We start from the raw sequence: 18404 nt of genomic DNA, 5'->3' as shown, positions 1-18404 counted from the left end.
TACAAACTATATGACCTCATTGATCCAAGCCTCCACAATGGACAGAGTAAGTCATGGCATCTGATGCTTATGGAGGAGGGAAGCCAGTGACTGGGGAGGGAAATACACAGGGCTTCCGAAGAGGGAAGCCGGTAGTATTCCATTTCTTCAGCTGGATCATAATGATACAGGTGTGCTCACTTTGTGACCATGTTCAAGCTATTTCCCCTTTCCAGAAATGCAGAGAAAGCCTTACTACACAAAGCTGCTATCTATCTGATTCTGACATCTGATATTCTTGAGTATGTTCAAAAATTGCCAACCTTGGTTTTCACTACCTGGTCATTGTTTTGTTCAAGTTAATCAATATATTTTCTTTAGCCTTTCACTTCTCTGAATATAGATTTTCAGCACGTAGAAAGTATTATTTGGTGAAGGCTAGTGTACATAAACATCACTTGCGCTTCCCTGGGAGCCTGCCTGCCAAGCCTGCCAGAGAAGTAGGTAGGCTGACTGCATATCTTCCCATCTCCTTCTTCCCCTCCAAATGAACAGTCTTATGCCCGGAGCTTTGGTAGACTGTCTGCTGTGACCTCTCTTCACTCTCTGCCCTCATTCCCAGGGGACTACACAAATTCTGGTAGAACATCCTGCCTTCGTCCCTTCTGTGGACCCTCCTCAGGCCCACTCCCAGTCCACCCCAGTTCCTAAATGTCAGCTCCTAAGTCCTAGGAACACATTTTATCCTGAACACCCAGTGGTCTCATCTATCAGGATCCCAGAAGGATTCCCAACCAGGCAACACAACTATCACACCCTCCTAAGAACCAGAGAGGGCAACAGAAACCAAGGAACAAAATATCTACCCGAAGAAGATAAGACATCAGCACCTAGAATTACATACAGCCTTCCCAACCCCAGATGCCTAGACACCAGCTTAAAAAAAAAAACGCAATCTATAACAGCCAGTCAGGACAATATGTATGTCTCCACTAGAGACCAGCAGCCCTACCACAGCAGGCCCTGAGTTTTGCATCATAGCTGAAACACAAGACAAAGACTTTAAAATAGCCTTTATGAATATGATGGAGGCCCTTAAAGAGGAAATGAATAAACCCCTTAAAGAAATCTACAAAAACACAGGGAAAAAAGTTGAAGGAAATGAATAAAACAGTTCAAGACCTGAAAGTGGAAATGGAATGAATAAAGAAAACCCAAACAGAGGAAAATTCAGAAATAAAAATTAAGGAACTTGAACAGGAACCTCAGATGCAAGCCTCGTCAATAGAATACAAGAGATGAAATAGAGAATCTCAGACATTGAAGAAATGGATGCCTCAGTCAAAGAAAATATTAGATGCAATTTTTTTTTAAATCCTGGCACAAAACATCCAGGAAATTTGGGACACTATGAAAAGACAAAATCTAAGAACAAAAGAAATAGATGAAGGAGAAGAAACCCAGATGAAAGGCACAGAAATTTTTCAACAAAAGTATAGAAGAAAATTTCCCTAAACTAGAGAAAAAGAGCCCTATCAAGGTATAAGAAGCATAGAGAACATCATAGAAACTGGACAAGAAAAGAATTTCCCCTTTGCCACATAATAATCAAAACATTAGACATAAAAAAAATTAAAAGCTACAAGGGAAAAAGACCGAGTAACATATAAAGACAGACCTATTGCAATAACACCTGGGGCTAGAGAGGTGGTTCAGTGGTTAAGAGCACATGTTGCTCTTGCAGAAGGCCATTGTTCAATTCCAAGTATCCACATTGTGGTTCACAACCATTCATAACTCCAATTCCAGGAGATCAGATGTCCTCTTCTGACCTCTGAAGGCATCAAAACACTCACATGTTACATATAAATACATGCAGGCAAAACACTCACAAATAAAATGAATAAAGCTTTAAAAAATACAAAATAATCACACCTGACTTCTCCGACTCTAGGAGCCAGAGGGACTTGGACAGGTGTAATACAGATTCTAAAAGACTGTAGATACCAGGCCAGACTACTACACCCAACAAAACTTTCAAAGACAATAGATGGATAAAAATTAGATATTCCATGATAATATCAAACTTAAGCAATATCTATCTATAAAACCAGCCTTACAGAAGATGCTAGAAGGAAAACTCTAACCTAGACAGGTTAAGTACACCAAAGAAACATGAGAAATAAATAATCTAAGATCAGCATATTAAAATAGAATAATCAATCCTCTCTCTCTCATGCACACACACACACACACACACACACACAAACACACATGCACCACAAATACAAAATAATAGGAATCAACAAACACTGATCGTTAATATTTCTCAGCTTCAATGTTCTCAATTCCCCAATAAAAAAGACACAGACTAACATAATGGATGTGAAAAATGAGCCATCCTTCTGCTGCATCCAAGAAACACACCTTCACATAAAGGATAGATATCGCCTCAGAGGAAAAAGATGAAAAAATATATTCCAAGTAAATGAACATAAGAAGAAAGCAGGTGTAGCCATTTCAATGTCTAACAAAATAGACTTCAAACCAAAATTGATCAGAGGAGATTGGGAAGAAGACTACATACTCACCAAAGGAAAAATCCACCATGAGGATATTGCAATCTTTAACATCTGTGCACCAAACATAAGGGCACCCAAGTTCATAAAGTGAAAACCATTACAGCTTAAATCATGTATTGACCCTCACACTGTGGTAGTGTGGGACTTCGTGCCCCACTCTCATGAATAAATGTTAGTCAAGAAAAAAACGAAACAGAGAAATGCTAGAGCTAACTGTTGTTATAAACAAAATGGACCTAAGAGATAGTTACAGAACATTTCACCAAAACACAAAACAATATAACTTCTTTGCAGCATCTCATTTAGAACTTTCTCCAAAATTGACCACATAATTAGACACAAAGCAAGTCTTAATAGATACAAGAAAACTTAGATAATACCCTGTATCCTATCAGACCACCACAGATTAAACAGAAACAGATATTAACAAAAACAGAAAGCTTACAAAGTCATGGAAACTGAACAAATCGCTACTGAATGATAAATGGGCCAAGACAGAAATTAATAAATTAAAGACTTTCTAGAACGGAATAAAAATGAATACACAATGTACCAAACGTATGGGACACAATGAAGGCAGTTCTAAGAGGCAAGAACATAGCACTAAAAAATCAGAGACATCTCACACTAGTAGCAATAGCACACCTGAAAGCCCCAGAACAAAAAGAAAAATTCACACCCAATGGAGTGGATGGCAAAAAATAACCAAGTACATTTATTCCCAGATCTTAAAATGACAAGCTTCAGCTACATATGGAAACCCAAAAAAACCCAGGTTAGCTAAGTAATTTTGAATAAAAGAACTGAAGGATATATCACCATTCCTGACCTCAAATTGTACTATGGAACTATCTTAAAACAGCACTAAAGCAGCATGATATCAGCATGAAAGCAAGCATGTTGAGTAACTGAATCAACTTGAAGACCCACACATAAATCCACATCTTTGGACACTTGATATTTTACAAAGAAGCCAGAAATGCACACTGGAGAAAAAAAAGACAGCATCTTCAACAAATGGTGCTATTTAAGCAGAGAGCTGCATGTAGAAAACCAAATAGATCCATATTCACCACCCTGCACAAAACTCAACCCCAAATGGATCAAGGACTTCAATATAAGGTGAGATACACTGAACCTGATAGAAGAGAAAATGGAGAATAGCCTTGAACTTGTTGACACAAGAAAAGACTTTCTGGAAAGAGCACCATTCACCGTTAGCACAGACACTATAAAACAACAATTAATGAATGGACCTCCTGAAACTGAGGAGCTTCTGCACAGCAAAGGAAACCATTTGGATAAAGGGGCAGCCTACAGAATGGAAAAAGATTTTTACCAACTATACATCCAATAGATGGCTAATATGCAAAACAGATAAAGAACTCAAAAAACTAGATAGCCAGAAAACAAATAACCCACTTTAAAATGGGGTACAGAGCTACACAGAGAATTCTCAATAGCTGAGAAATACTTAAAGAAATGTTCAACATCCTTAGGTGTCAGGAAAATGCAAACCAAAACTACTTTGAGTTCCATCATACACCTGTCAGAATGGCTAAGATCAATAACACAAGTGACAGCTCATGCTGGAGAGGATGTGGAGCAAGGAGAGGACTCCTCCGTCATATGTTGGGCATGCAAACGTGTACATCCACTATGGAAATCAGTGTGGCAGTTTCTTAGGAAGATATGATCTACCTAAAGATCCAGCTATACTACTTTTGGGAATGTACCCGAAGGATGCTTCACCCTAGTACAGAGACCCTTTTGCTCAGCCATGTTCATTGCTGCTCTGATCATAATACCCAGAGACTGGAAACAATGTAGATACCCCTCAACAGAAGAATGGATATAGAAAATATGGTACGTTTATACAGTGGAGTATTACTTAGCCAATAAAAATATTGCCCCACTACTCTGTCATGCAGCAGTGTGGGCAAAGGAGAGATGCCCCCCTTGCCCCTAGCCCTTGCCATCTATGGTAGGTGGCTGTTCCCAGGTTCATGAGAGTGGGGGAGCTGGCCCTGCCCCTCACCAGCTACAGCATTTGGGAGGGTGAACCCTGTATCTCACTTGGCAACACAGTAGAGTTGACCCTGTTGGCAGGGGCATGGGTGAGCCAGCCCTGATAGTGTGAGATCAGGAGAGCTGACCCCACACCCCTTGTCTGCCATGTGGTGGCATGGTGAGGGAAAGTTGCCCCTCAACCCCTCAACCCCTGCTATAGGCAGGAGAGCTGGCCTCAGGGACATGAGAGCAGGAGAGCTGGCCCTGCCCCACATCAGCAGCAGCACTCAGGAGGGGCCCCACACCCTGCCTGGGCAACACAGTAGAGCTGTCCCTGGTGGTGTGGGTGTGGGTGAGCTGCTCCTAAGAGGGCATGAGAGCAGGAGAACGGGCCCCGCCCCTTGCTGCCTGCTGCATTGAGTAAGCTGTCTGGGGCAATGCTGGAGAGCTTGCCCTAGAGGTGAGGATGGGAGCCAGCTGGAGGGCTGACCAACCCAGCTACCAACCAGGCCCAGAACCAGGGCAATGAGTTGGCCCACCCCAACATTCACCCCATCTATGAACTGTTGGAGCACATGAAGAGGCCAGTCTTGCAGATCCAAAGCTTCAGGATCTCCATAACACAGGAAAACAGCAGGATATCCACGAGGAGTCTCAGTGAGGGTCGGGTCCGGTATTGATAGTGTAGCAGAAGCCAGAGGCATCAAGCCAGACCAATGATTCATTGCAATGAACATGTGCAAGTCAAGATGCATGGACTAAAGGGTACACTGTGTGACTCACTAGGCCACACTACAACTTCCACAATGAGATTTCTTTTCTTTTCTTTTCAATTTTGTTTTATTTTATGGGATGGGGGGAGGTTGCTAGGGCAGAGAGTGGATACAAAGGGATGGGAAAATGAAAGGGATCAAGATGCATGATGTGAAATCCATGAAGAATCAATAAAAAGTTTAAAACAAATGAGATCATTAAATATACTGGCAAATGGATGGAACTAGAAAAAAAAAAATTCGTCCTGAGTGAGGTAACCCAGACCCAGAAAGACAAATATGGTATGTATTCACTTATACATGGATATTAGCTGTTAAGTCTGCAATCCATAGAACCACTGAAGATAGGTATAGAGTAAGAGACTGGGGTGAGGACAGGAACACAGATGGAGCTCCTTAGCAAAGGGAAATAGAGCAGATAATTTTGAATGCATGGGATGGGGGAGGGACTAGAACAGGAGGATCAGTTTGAGAGGGGGAGCATAGAGGGGCAGGAAGGAGGGAATGTGGGGAGAGACAGCTAAAATGAAGGGTCATTTGAGAGTTAGTCTGGAAACCTAACACAGTAGAAGCATGTGTGTGTGTGTGTGTGTGTGTGAGAGAGAGAGAGAGAGAGAGAGAGAGAGAGAGAGAGAGAGAGAGAGAGAGAGAGAGAGATCTAAATGTCTAAATGAAATCGCCAAATAATGGTGGAGACAGATAGCTCTTGTCACCAAATGAAGCTTTCCTGTACTGGAAATCGGTTACATCTAATTGAGTTGTTGCCCATGGGTATCCCCAAATAACCCAGGCTATTGCCAAGAAAAGAAGTTGCTCGCCACAAACTGCCAGTAAGGCCCCATTGCTGAAGACAACACCCACACATCTCGTTGAGCATGAAGAAGTCCAGCTGGTGTCTCCACAGGGCCTTTGCCCCTCTGTTCTAGCCTTTGGTACAAGAAGGTACTCTGCATATTACCAAAGGAGAAACTCAAACACTAACCCAGCCACAAACCCTTTGATCTACAACACTACCTGACTGCAAGACATGCTAGTACAATGGTGGCATGGATTTTGTGTGATTAAACAACCACCTCTGACTAAGGGCCCACTCCATGACCAGATAGCCAGAGACTTAAGGGACAATGAAAGAAGAAACAAATAAAAAAGCATAGCAATAAAATAACTCCTGATGACACTCTGCTATACTCATAGATGCCTTCCTCGGCCATCATCAGAGAAGCTTCCTCCTGCAGCAGAAGGGAACAAATGCAGAGACCCACAGCCGGACAATGTGTAGAGAGTGAGAGAGTTTGGGACACACAGTCCTAAACAGGATGTCTCCATCAAATCCCTGCTCTCAGGGCTCAGGGAACACTTGGAAGAGGAGGGCGAAAGAGTGTAAGGGCAGAGGGGATGGAGGACACCAAGAAAGCAAGGTGCTCTAAATCAATGTGATTGACACACATGTGAATTCACAGAGACTGAGGCAGCAAGCACAGGATCTGCCCCCGATGGGGTCCTAGAGCTGAAAGGAGAAGCAGGCACATGCCCCCATCCCTAATGTAGAAACAATCTCCAACTGATAGCTACTTCCAAATGAAAATTTACTTTCCTCCAAGGGAGTCTCACTAGGGAAACAAACTACTCCTAAGGGTAGACCTCCTGAAATACCACAACATACCCATTAAATGGCCACACTTCAAAACTTTGGTAAAAATGACGTTGTGGAGAGAGGCCTAAGAGATGACCCAGCAGGGTAAACAAGCTTGCTACAGAAGCCTAATGACTATTCTACCCTCAGAACCATCAACGGAAGGGGAGAACCAACTAGCAAAAGGTGTTCTTTACCTCCACATGCCCAGGGCACAGGTATACCCACATTCACATATACACCCCACCACATGCACACACACTTCCACATGCCCAGGGCACCCACACTCACACATATGTCTCACACACACACACACACACACACACACACACACACATACACACACACACACACACACACACATACACACATGATAATGCCACCCTAGTTTAAGAATTCTTGCAAAACTAAATATGTTTTCACCATGATCTAGCTGTCTCACTCCCCAATCCTGGCCCAAATGAGCTGGAAACAAGCGTTCCATAAACTCAAAGAAACCAAGACATCTTCTAGCTGGTGAATGGGAGGAAGAACTATGGTGTATCCATATAGGCTTACTACTCAGTAAAAAGTAAAGGAACTACTGAGCCATGGAAATGCTAAGAACCTTAAACTGTGCTGCTGAGTAGAAGAAGCCAATCCAGAAAGCTCAATCCTGACATTCTGACAGTCCTGAGCAGGGCACAATATGGCTCACAGAGGGTACTGAATAATTTCAACTATCCAGCATTCTAGAAACACTACACACACACACACTCACACACATTTACACACACTCACACACACATACACCAAATTTTTAAATGTCAGCCGGGTGGTGGTGGCGCACGCCTTCAATCCCAGCACTCGGGAGGCAGAGGCAGGCGGATCTCTGTGAGTTCGAGGCCAGCCTGGGCTACCAAGTGAGTTCCAGGAAAGGCGCAAAGCTACACAGAGAAACCCTGTCTCGAAAAACCAAAAAAAAAAAAAAAATTTTTAAATGTCATTTAAAAAATAAGTATAAAGGTGTAATCTCCCGTGAAAATGAGAAGTTGGCTAAGGCAAGAACAGTGATGATTTTGTGAAAGCCAGCTGGAGCCTGTGAGGTTGGTTTTTTTTTTTTCCAGAACCAGTCCTTCCTTTATCTGACCTGCCTAGCTGCTCATCCCAGAGACAAGCTCTTATCTACCTTCTTCTGTGTACCTGACCTCACCATTTTAGCCCCCCCCCCTTTCATTGACCATAACACATCCATCACATAGCCACACTCTGTCATTTCTTGGAAAGCTTCATAGTCCAGATTTTAAAAGGTCTTTGGCATTACACAGTTCAAACATTATAAATTGTATAAATTCAAATCACTCAAGAGGAATGGAAGCTGGAAATGGAGAAATGCTGCTCAGTAGTTGCTCCTGGTAGCAGCAACCTTCAGCAAGCTACTCCCTTAAGCAGGTCCATTGAAGAAATTACAGACTGGGACAGAAACCTGATCACAGGGCGTCTGTGTGAGAGATTCCAACATAAGCCTCGGGGATGCAGACTTTTGGGGAAGATATTATTTTTATTTTTATTCAATCAGAATTCTCATCCATAAAGTCCCCACAATTCATCAGGAATTGAGTCACTTGTGGATTTCTTTTTTTTGTTTTTTTTTTTTTTGGTTTTTCGAGACAGGATTTCTCTTGTGTAGCTTTGCGCCTTTCCTGGAACTCACTTGGTAGCCCAGGCTGGCCTCGAACTCACAGAGATCCGCCTGTCTCTGCCTCCCTAGTGCTGGGATTAAAGGCGTGTGCCACCAACGCCCGGCACTTGTGGATTTCTTTCTCTCAAGGAGTTTATGCATGGGATGGCCCAGAGTTCTTCAAAGGTTAGGTTCTGGATTAGAAAAGGGAGGGATCAAGGATGTCTGCCTATTCATCATTCATTTGCTAAAAATAAATCTTCTGATTAGTAAAGCTTTTAAAAAATATATGAGGTTCCTATTTCTTTAATTTAAGAATTGTCTTTTAAATTGACTTTTTAAATATTTTTAAATTGTGCATGTGGGTGGGTGGGCTTATGCATATGTGTGTAGTGCCTGTAGCAGCCAGAAGATGATGTCAGATCTGGAGCTGGAGTTTCGGGGCAGTTGTAAACCAGCCCGTACGGGTACTGGGATCCCAACTTCGGTCTTCAGGAGGATTAGTGCACTCCTAACTGCTGGGCCATCTCTCTAGGTCCTGGACTTCTTAATTGCTGCACAAGTTCAAGTGTCATAAATGTTTCTGATACTACATGTTTTGTTCCAGAGATTTTATGTTTTGTTCCAAAGGAAGAATTCAATACAAGTCCATAAATGTAAAGTCTAATTGTGTTAATCGCGTTGTAACTGTTTCTGTGTTAAATATGCGGGGTGTTTGTGTGCGCTGTATGTTTTGTTCAGTTATTCCTGAGCTTTTCTTCTTCTTTGATGTATCTAGCTTGCTGGTAAAGAGGACAAAGTTTCCACCCAACCCTCAGTAAAAGGTGTTAAATTAAGCTTAAATCTGGATTTTAAAAAAAGGCTTGAATAATGTTGTGAGTAGGTTAAAAGGGTTAATTTTTAGGAACACAAGAACTCATGCAGAAAGTTTGTCAGAAATGTAATGAAAATTCACCAAATATTTCCATGTAAATTCTTAAGTGAAGTGTGCCAACCTCATATCCTTGTAGAAAACTATGTTTATAAAGCCCTTTCTGTTCTGATTGCTGTGCTCAAAAGTGCTTCATGAGTCCGTTGGCGGACGTTGAACATCTTCGAGCATTTAGAAAGTCATTAGATTAAGGATAACTAACCAACTGGCTGTTACAATGGTCAGTGTTGATGGTCAGTTTGACAGGATCTAGACTCACCTAGGAGACAAGCATCTGGGCATGCCTGTGAGGGATTTTCTAGATTATCTGAGGTAGGAAGACCCATTTTAACGGTGGGTGACACCACTCCATGGGGTGGGTCCGAGGCTGAACAAAGAGGAGAAAGTGAATACTTACATTCCTCCTCATTCTCTGCTTCCTGACTGTGGATGCAATGTGACAGCCACATCAAGCTCCTGCCGCCACCATGCCTCCTTCCCTGCCATGATGGACTGTTTCCTCAAGCTGGGAGTCAAAATAAATCCTTCCTCTCTTAAGCTGCATTTGTTGGGTATTTTACCATGGACACAGGAAAAGTAAGTAACACAGGTACAAAGTTTAATTTTGAAACATATGATGAGCTCTAACATGATGTAGGCAGCCTCCCAGTGCTGCTTCCTTAAGACAATACCCAGTGAGAGTATCCCAACAGTCCTCCACACTGAACAAACATTCCTCATTCTGTACCAAGAGGACAGAAGCTTGCTCTAAAGAACTGATCTGATGTCAACATCAGGGAATTCTGATGATGTCTGAATACATGATTTTGCACCATGGCAGGCCAGCTGGCCAAACAGCTACAAATGGGAGCATTTCCCACCTCAGGATTTCATAGTCCAAAAACATCCTGTTCTTAAACCATGGTTTAACTTGTAAAGAGACTAAAAAACAAACCAAAATATGTAAGCTCATGGGGAATGAACACACAGTGTAAGAGGTAGATAAATGTGAACTGTTCGGCTGTGATACAAGGGCCCACCAAACATTAGACATTGCTCACTGTGATGTAACAGGCATTACTACTCAGTCTCGGTTTGATTTTGCCTCTCCACATTCTTGAAGTAATGTGGTTTCAGTGAGACTAGATCAGGTCAAAGGATGGGCATGTGACCCAAAGCACACCAACAAGCATTAATAAAACTTTATTAATAAAAACTTTTATGTTTCGCTTAAAACTATTAAAAGATTTCATTTCCCACCTAGAATGCTGGGAAAACAGCATGTAACGAGGAATTAATGATGGCTGACTCATCACCATGAGGGAAGAGCATGCTCCAAGTAAAGCCTTACATAAGAAAAGCAGAGCCAAGCATCCCTGCATAAGTCCCAGGATTCAAACAGCCAACTCATGCATGGAGCCCAGGACCTGGCACCAACGCACAGCTGCCTCCCAAACAGATCAAACCAAATGACTGTCTCACCCATTCAGGGGGCCTGATCCAGTTGGGGGCTCGGTCTGGGAGGGGGGGACTGGACCTGCCTGGACTGAGTCTACCAGGTCGACCCCGATCCTCGGGGAAGACCTTGATCTGGAGGAGGTGGGAATGGGGGGTGGGCTGGGGGGAGGGGGAGGGGGGGGCGAGAGGGGGAGAACAGGGGAATCTGTGGCTATTATGTTGAACTGAATGGTGTTGTAAAATAAATTTAAAAAAAAAAAACAAAAAACAAAAAAAAAAAAAAAAAAAAAAAAGCAGAGCCAAGCATGGTGAGGAGCCTCAGCACAGGGGCAGTATGTAAGTCCCCAGCTCAGTCAGCACATGAAGCTACAGCTTTTCTCAGACAAAGCCAGTGTTTTGCTGCTACCCGCTGTTTGGGGTGGGATCTTACTCAGCTTCAAACTCAACTTGCATCTAATTCTCCTGCCTCTGTCTACCAGGCCTGTATCACTAGGCTCAGCTTCTACAGTGCTAAGAGTTAAACCCAGTGTTTGGTTTAAGATGCTAGGCAAGCAGTCTATCAGCTGAGCTACATCTTCAGCCTCCATTCTGTTATTTTTATTCCGGGAAGCCAGTAATTAACTGAAAGACTACCCTCCCCGAGATGTCCTAAATGATTAGCCTAAGAAACACTCATGAGTCACACATGTAAATATTTGAGAGTCGTCCCCCAGCTTTTGTTTAAATGACAAAATGATTCTTCTCTTTGCAATATACACAACCTCTATCAAGCTCCATGATTCTGTGTTAATATTTTTATTTCTTAAAATTTGGACATATATTTATACCTATTGTAGGCATATGAGAATTTTAAAGCCTTTTTAATTTATAAGGAGCTCTGATATGCAATAAATTTCTTCAGAGATGTAGAAAATCTCACATATTAATAGAAATATCGAAATGATCTGTTATAAACCTTCATAGATTAGTGACTGAAGTTAAACAGTCATAAATATTAAGAAGAGGGCTGGAGATATGGCTCATCCATTAAAGGCTGGGCTCACAACCAAAAATATAAATATTAATAAGAGATCAGTGAAAAAAAGAAACAATGATTTGAATCTCCTAGCTCAGTACCCACAACTTAGCAACAATGACTCTGTGAATAGATGTATTAAGGATGTATGAATGATGAGCATATGAATAAAGGAAAAGAAGCCCAAAGTGATTACCAAGCATCAACTGTGGTATTTTTCCGGTATAACAGAATTTCTTCATTGATGTCTTATTGAGCACACATAAAAGGTAAATTACAGCTTGTACTCACTATAGAGTGTTAGTAGAAATCTGGGGAGTACACCGGGGCTTCACAAATGCTTCCCACTTGTAATTGAAGAAAATACTTCATGTTCAGAGGACTTTACAACTGCCAAGCTTCTGGTTTCTGGTACAGAAACTGGATTCTCAACATCTTCCCTTTCTCTGGTTGCTAAAACTTCAGGGGAGGAAGTATATGTAGAATTACACAGTGCAAGTTCCACCGAAACACTTCAGTAAGAACGAACTCCTGATTTATTTTGATTTTTTTCAACAAGCTGGGAAAGTATCGAGTGTGTACACAGTTTCCATGGATACCGAACTTTCCTAGCTTGTTCTAAAGTCATCCGTTGTGAACCACCGCAATGAACCGGTGGTGTTGATAACATGATCAACTTTTCCAGAATGAGTGAACTGAGAACTCAGATACGTGGCTGACCCTCACGTGGCAAATTACTAGGCCTGGAACACAAAGCACTTGGCTTCCACGTCAGAAACCACGCGTGGGCGGCCAGCTTTCCAAACCACGAAGATGAGAAGCAATGCACACTTTCCAGTACCGTGGCTTTCGGGGAGCTCTCTGTCTCCAACCATTCCTGCACTGATGTCAATTGGACTCTTTCCTACATGGAATAGATGTGATCAGACTCTCAAACATTGGCAGGCTAGTCTCTAAGGCCAGCACCGCAAAACTGTGTTCAGATCCTGAGCTGGCTGGATGGTTTCTATTTTCTCTGTAATGCCTGGTCTATTCGTGACCTTTGGTCAATGCAAACTACTAATAAAACTATCACAGCTCTGTGATCTCATTATGTTTTCTGGAGGACCTCTGTACCTTGCAAGATATCAGACTTTTCAACTCAGTTGCCAAGACCAGCACCATGAAATTGTGTATAGGTCCTGAACCAGCTGCATAAGTTCCATTTTATCTGTACTATCTGGCACACTTGTGGAATTTGATCATTGAAAATGATCACAACCATTTGAAAACAGATGTAGTCTTGCCATTGCTTCCGTATCTCTGTATTTTGCTAAACATCACACTGGTTAATTCTTATTACAGCCTTGTAAATGAGATTGACACAGTATTTAAAGAAACGATAGTTACTAACTAGGCCTCAATCCGAATTTTAGAACTGAAAGAAATTAAAAATGAAGAGCTTCAGACTTCATTGTATGTACCAGTTCCTGCCCTACTTTGTAGACGAATTTCTAAACAGTCTTATTAAATAAGAAACAAAGAGCCAAATACAGGGGTGAAAGCCTTAGAGGTCAGAGAGAGAGGAATAGCCACCAGCTAACCTTAGCTCACCATGCTGCCATAGCTTCCCAAGAGAGCGAACTTCTTCTTGTCTAACCTGAGCCTTTATTGCCTTGCTGTTCTGCCTTCTCATTGGCTCTTAGCCCAGACACATTACTTTCTCATTACTGCCTGTCTTTACAGACCTCCAGGTCTCTATGGTTGGTACTGGGATTAAAGGTGTGTGTCACCACACTTGGTTGTGTCTTTGAACACAGAGACTCTGCCTGCCATGTGATCAGATTAAGGGAATGTGCTACCACTGCCCGACTTTTGTTAATGGTTGGCTATGTCCTCTGATCTCCAGGTAAAATTTATTTATTAACATACAAATAAAATATCACCACATTTCAGCACAAATAAAATATCACCACATCTCCCCTTTTTTCTAATAAGAATAATAATAAAAAAGTTATAACTAGTATAAGAAAAACTCTATACAATAAGTACAATAACTGTATACAATATATACAAGCAATAAATACATCATCAATGTCTAGTCCTTTTGCGTTTGATAAACTCAGAGAAAATATTCCATTATCTATCCTATTTTGATAAACCAAAATGTATCTGATTCACTTTCTATCCTAACATATTACTAACCGAGAACTATCTTATAATGTCTTTCAAATTTATACACTTTACACCTCTTTGGTGAGTTTCTTTTCTGAAATTCTTAACAAAGAAAACTATAACTATAACTATCCAATCTAAAGAGGAAGTGTAAAGAAGCAGCTTCCAAAAAAATGTGAGTTGACAGAAAGAGCCAGCTGCCTGGACAGTCACTCGAGGTTTCTCCACAATGTTAGGGCATCATTTTCGGCCTACAGACTTAGTGTATCTGACAGATTCATTTGTGAAGTAGAATGCACACAAGGCCTACAGCTCAACCTCACATTCGGAGTGAGTATTCCATGTACCAGATAAACATGACTTCCGCCAGTGTCCTGTCATGATTAAGGATTTTTAATTCTGGAAATTGTTGGTGTTTTTGGAATTTGACTGCCCATTCTTCTCAGCTTGTGGGTGGCTTCATCTCCTTTATTAAATGCCAGTCTACCATTGAGAAGTTAGACTCCATCAGCCTAGTTACTCTTCAAGAATAACTGTTTCAGCTACTGTTTCACTGCACACCAGAAGCCATCAGTCCACTGCCTTTTCAGCTGCCTTCGAAGAAAGGAGCACTGTGCCTTTTCTGGATTGCAAAGCCAGTTCAGTGATGCACCATATTGTCCTGGCCTCAGAGGATGCCTGTTGCTAAAACCACAACCACACTTGTTTTGGCAAGGATTGGTAGTCCTTTGTTTTGTGTCCTGCTTGTCCATTTTAGATAGCATACTGTCAGCAGTTGATTTGAGAGCACTTTGTTGCCCAGTGGCTAACTTTTGCCACAATGAAAGTTAACTCCATATGCAGTTTCTTCAATGCCCATGTTTTCTCTGAAGTAGATTGGTGCTGCCAGAAGCTGACATGTCTCATAGTCATAAAAAAAAGAAAAAAAAAATCTATTATTAAAACATTTCAGATGCCATATTCTGTAGATCTCTGAAGGGTTTGAAGATGACCAGTCTATCTAAAATATATCCCTGCTCAACCTTGAAAACACCTAATGTGACTACAAGTTCAATTGTAATGTCTAACTACTAACTTTCATTTCTTTATATCCTAATAGTTGGTAATAATAACATTCAAGGATTAGCAAATTGCATTACATTGTTAAATGAATTGTATAAGTACAATATCCTAAACAAGATTATAAATATATGTACAGCATTTTCTAACAATATCAGTCTCAATATATATAATTTGTATACAATATATAACAATCCAATCCAATGTAAAGTATTTAAAACTAGTAATTGTCTTTTAAAAGTAGATTCAATAATCTACCCTCTATTCTATCATTTCTACATATCTCTTTTATTTTTCAAACAAGAACCTTAAATCTAATCTCCTTTGTTTAGTCCTTTTCCTAACCATTAACAACAACAACTTGTAACCAATCCTCCTAAACAATGAAAATTATCCCAAACCTGAAACCCATAGAAAGACCAAAAACCACCCGCCCCACACCACCTCTTTGGGAATGTGGGCATCATGTTCTTAAAATTGCTTCCTGCCTTTTGTGAGAGGATTTTGAAAAGAAAACAAAATGGGTTAATTGTCAAGACCTAGGAAAGGTAGCTATATCATTTATTGTCCAGTTTCTGCATAATGCCAAGGTTCAGAGCTTATCTCAAGTCCTTGTTCGAGTAGTCTGTGAAACTGGATCATCTCAGCTAGCCATCTCGAAATTGTTCTGAGCAGTTTGTAGTCCAAAGCTGATCTTTGGGTGATGTTTGTCAGCTTAGCGGTATTATTATTGTCCACGTGGAATCGTTGTTGTGGGGCCCCATCATCTTTCTGGAGACTTCAAATTCAATGTTAGGCCTGGTTGTGATTCCCTGCAGAAAACTCATAGAAACTCGAAAACAAAAATATGTATAGTCAGCTAATTGAGGCCTTTTTTCTAGAATTAGTTAGGACTCTATATCACCACTAATATCATAACAAAAGTTTAAAATACATATATATATTAATCTTATAAATTTTGATATAAAATTCATACCTTAAGAAAAGTTTAAAGAATCAAATAGAATCAAAGAATTGAGATTAGTGGCAATAGAGTAGTCCCTTAATTTTTTTGGTTTTCTTCTGTGCCATGTCAGAAGATGGTTCTTTCTTCTGGCATAATACAGAGATTTTGCATTTTTCTTTTAACAACATGCTTGGGTTTAGAGCAGGAGAGAGCCATGCTCCAACTCCAAAGCCAGCTTTAATTTTTAATTGAACTGGGACTACATAAAGACCATTTGTGTTAAGTGTCTGTAGAGAAGAGCAGAAACAAATATTTAGGAAGACTAATGAAATTTTATAGATGATATACCAATACGCCAATTTACTCTTTTTCTTGGGACATTTTTTTTCTAGATGATTTGTCCTTTTTCTTCAGATGTCTCATTTGTTCAGTGTTCTTCAGATTCCTTAGCCTTCATTCTCCTAAAAGACAAAACAAAAACCTTTCCCCAAGACTAACTTTGAGGAGGTTCCCTTTTGGCAAGTTATATCTGATTAAGTGAAAAACATCTGTTAGTGGTATAAGTTAGTTTAAATTGGATGGTCATACTGGTTGCTGAACTATCACCTCTTCTAATTAAGAGGTCTCTCTTGTTCAAATAGAACTTATATCATTTTTGATGGTATCCACAGCTTATCTTCTCCTGTAGAAACAAAAGTAAAACCTTGTCCCCAATGTAACACATATCCTGGTTTCCATTCTAAGGTCAGCACATCCTTAAAGTATATAGGCTGATTTAATTCTATAGTTTTTTTTTCTATTATCCAATGACTCTCTGCAGCTATTGTTCCTTTCTCATTAGCATTGAGAAAATTCAAAGTTAATAAAGCATTATGTAATCTATTTGGGGGGGAGGTGTTACATCTTTCTGTTTATTTAGCATATCCTTTAGAGTTTTATTTGATCTTTCTATAACTGCTTGGATATTGTTTGGTATATTATGAATATGTGTTGCTCTGATTGGTTGATAAATAAAGCTGTTTGGCCAATGGTGAGACAGAATAAGGTTAGCCAGGACATTCTAACTAGAGAGACAGGGAGAAGGCAGAGAGAGACACCAGCCAGCTGCCCAAGGAGCAACATGTAATGGGATTCAGGTAAAGCCACAGAAAACGTGGCAAAACATAGATTAATAGAGATGGATTAATTTAAGATATAAGAGCTAGCTAGCAGGAAGCCTGCCATGGCCATAGTTTAAAAATAATATAAGTCTCTGTGTATTTACGTGGGTCTGAGCAGCTGTAGGACTGGTGGGTGAGAGAGATTTGTCCTGACCACAGGTCAGGTAGGACACAGGAAAACTTTCACCTACACTACTATGTGCTAGGCAACACACTAGAGACTGGAAATGAAACACGTTAGACATGAAAATGGGGTACAGCAAGATTCCAGACTTATCAGCAGAGAGAAGGGTTCTCTACCTTGGAACCAGGCTCCTGCTTCCAGACGAGGATACCACAGTAACCTCGGGAATGGTTGTGGCCTCTGCTGTGTAACACATACTCCAGCCTGCCCCATGCTGTGCGCCCTCCCCTGTACCTCTCATTTAAACTGATCACCCTAACATACACTACAAAAGCTTATTCTCTGCTTATGTTTATATTCAATCAGCAAGGAAAGGTGCCCAATTCTCTTTAAGATGGCAAGATACAATGGAGAAACTGTAGACTCTAGATTTTCACAGATCTCTTGCCATAAAGGTGGCACATACTGATAATTCCCACACTCAGAGGGCCAAGGCAGGAGAATGGCAAGTTAAGGTGAACCTAGGCTACATAGCAAATTCAAAGAAAGGCTCTGTCTCAAAACAAATGAACAAAACCCAAAGATAACTTTGTTAACCTAATAACACTGATTTACCTTTCATAACATGTAATTTCTGTAAGTATACAAATGAAACATCAGTACTGACAGGAAACTGATGCCAGAGGATTGTGAATTTGCAACCAGCATGGTCTTTAAAAACATATATTGACATTGTCAGGGAGAGATACGGAATGCTGACTTGCAGGTACGACGTAGCCCTTGTACTCTTGACTTCACAATAGCTGTGATGACCTGATAAGATGTACACAAAATTGAGCCCGTCAGCACCTACTCACAGAAAGGGGTGGGGCTCATTGGGCCTTGGGTATTTATTATAGTCAACAATTGATGTACAGCAGGGAGACATTGTCTTCAATGCT

Source organism: Peromyscus leucopus, chromosome 5 (assembly GCF_004664715.2).
Source record: "Peromyscus leucopus breed LL Stock chromosome 5, UCI_PerLeu_2.1, whole genome shotgun sequence".
Lineage (NCBI taxonomy): Eukaryota > Metazoa > Chordata > Mammalia > Rodentia > Cricetidae > Peromyscus > Peromyscus leucopus.
Note: the sequence above shows the minus strand (reverse complement) of the source record.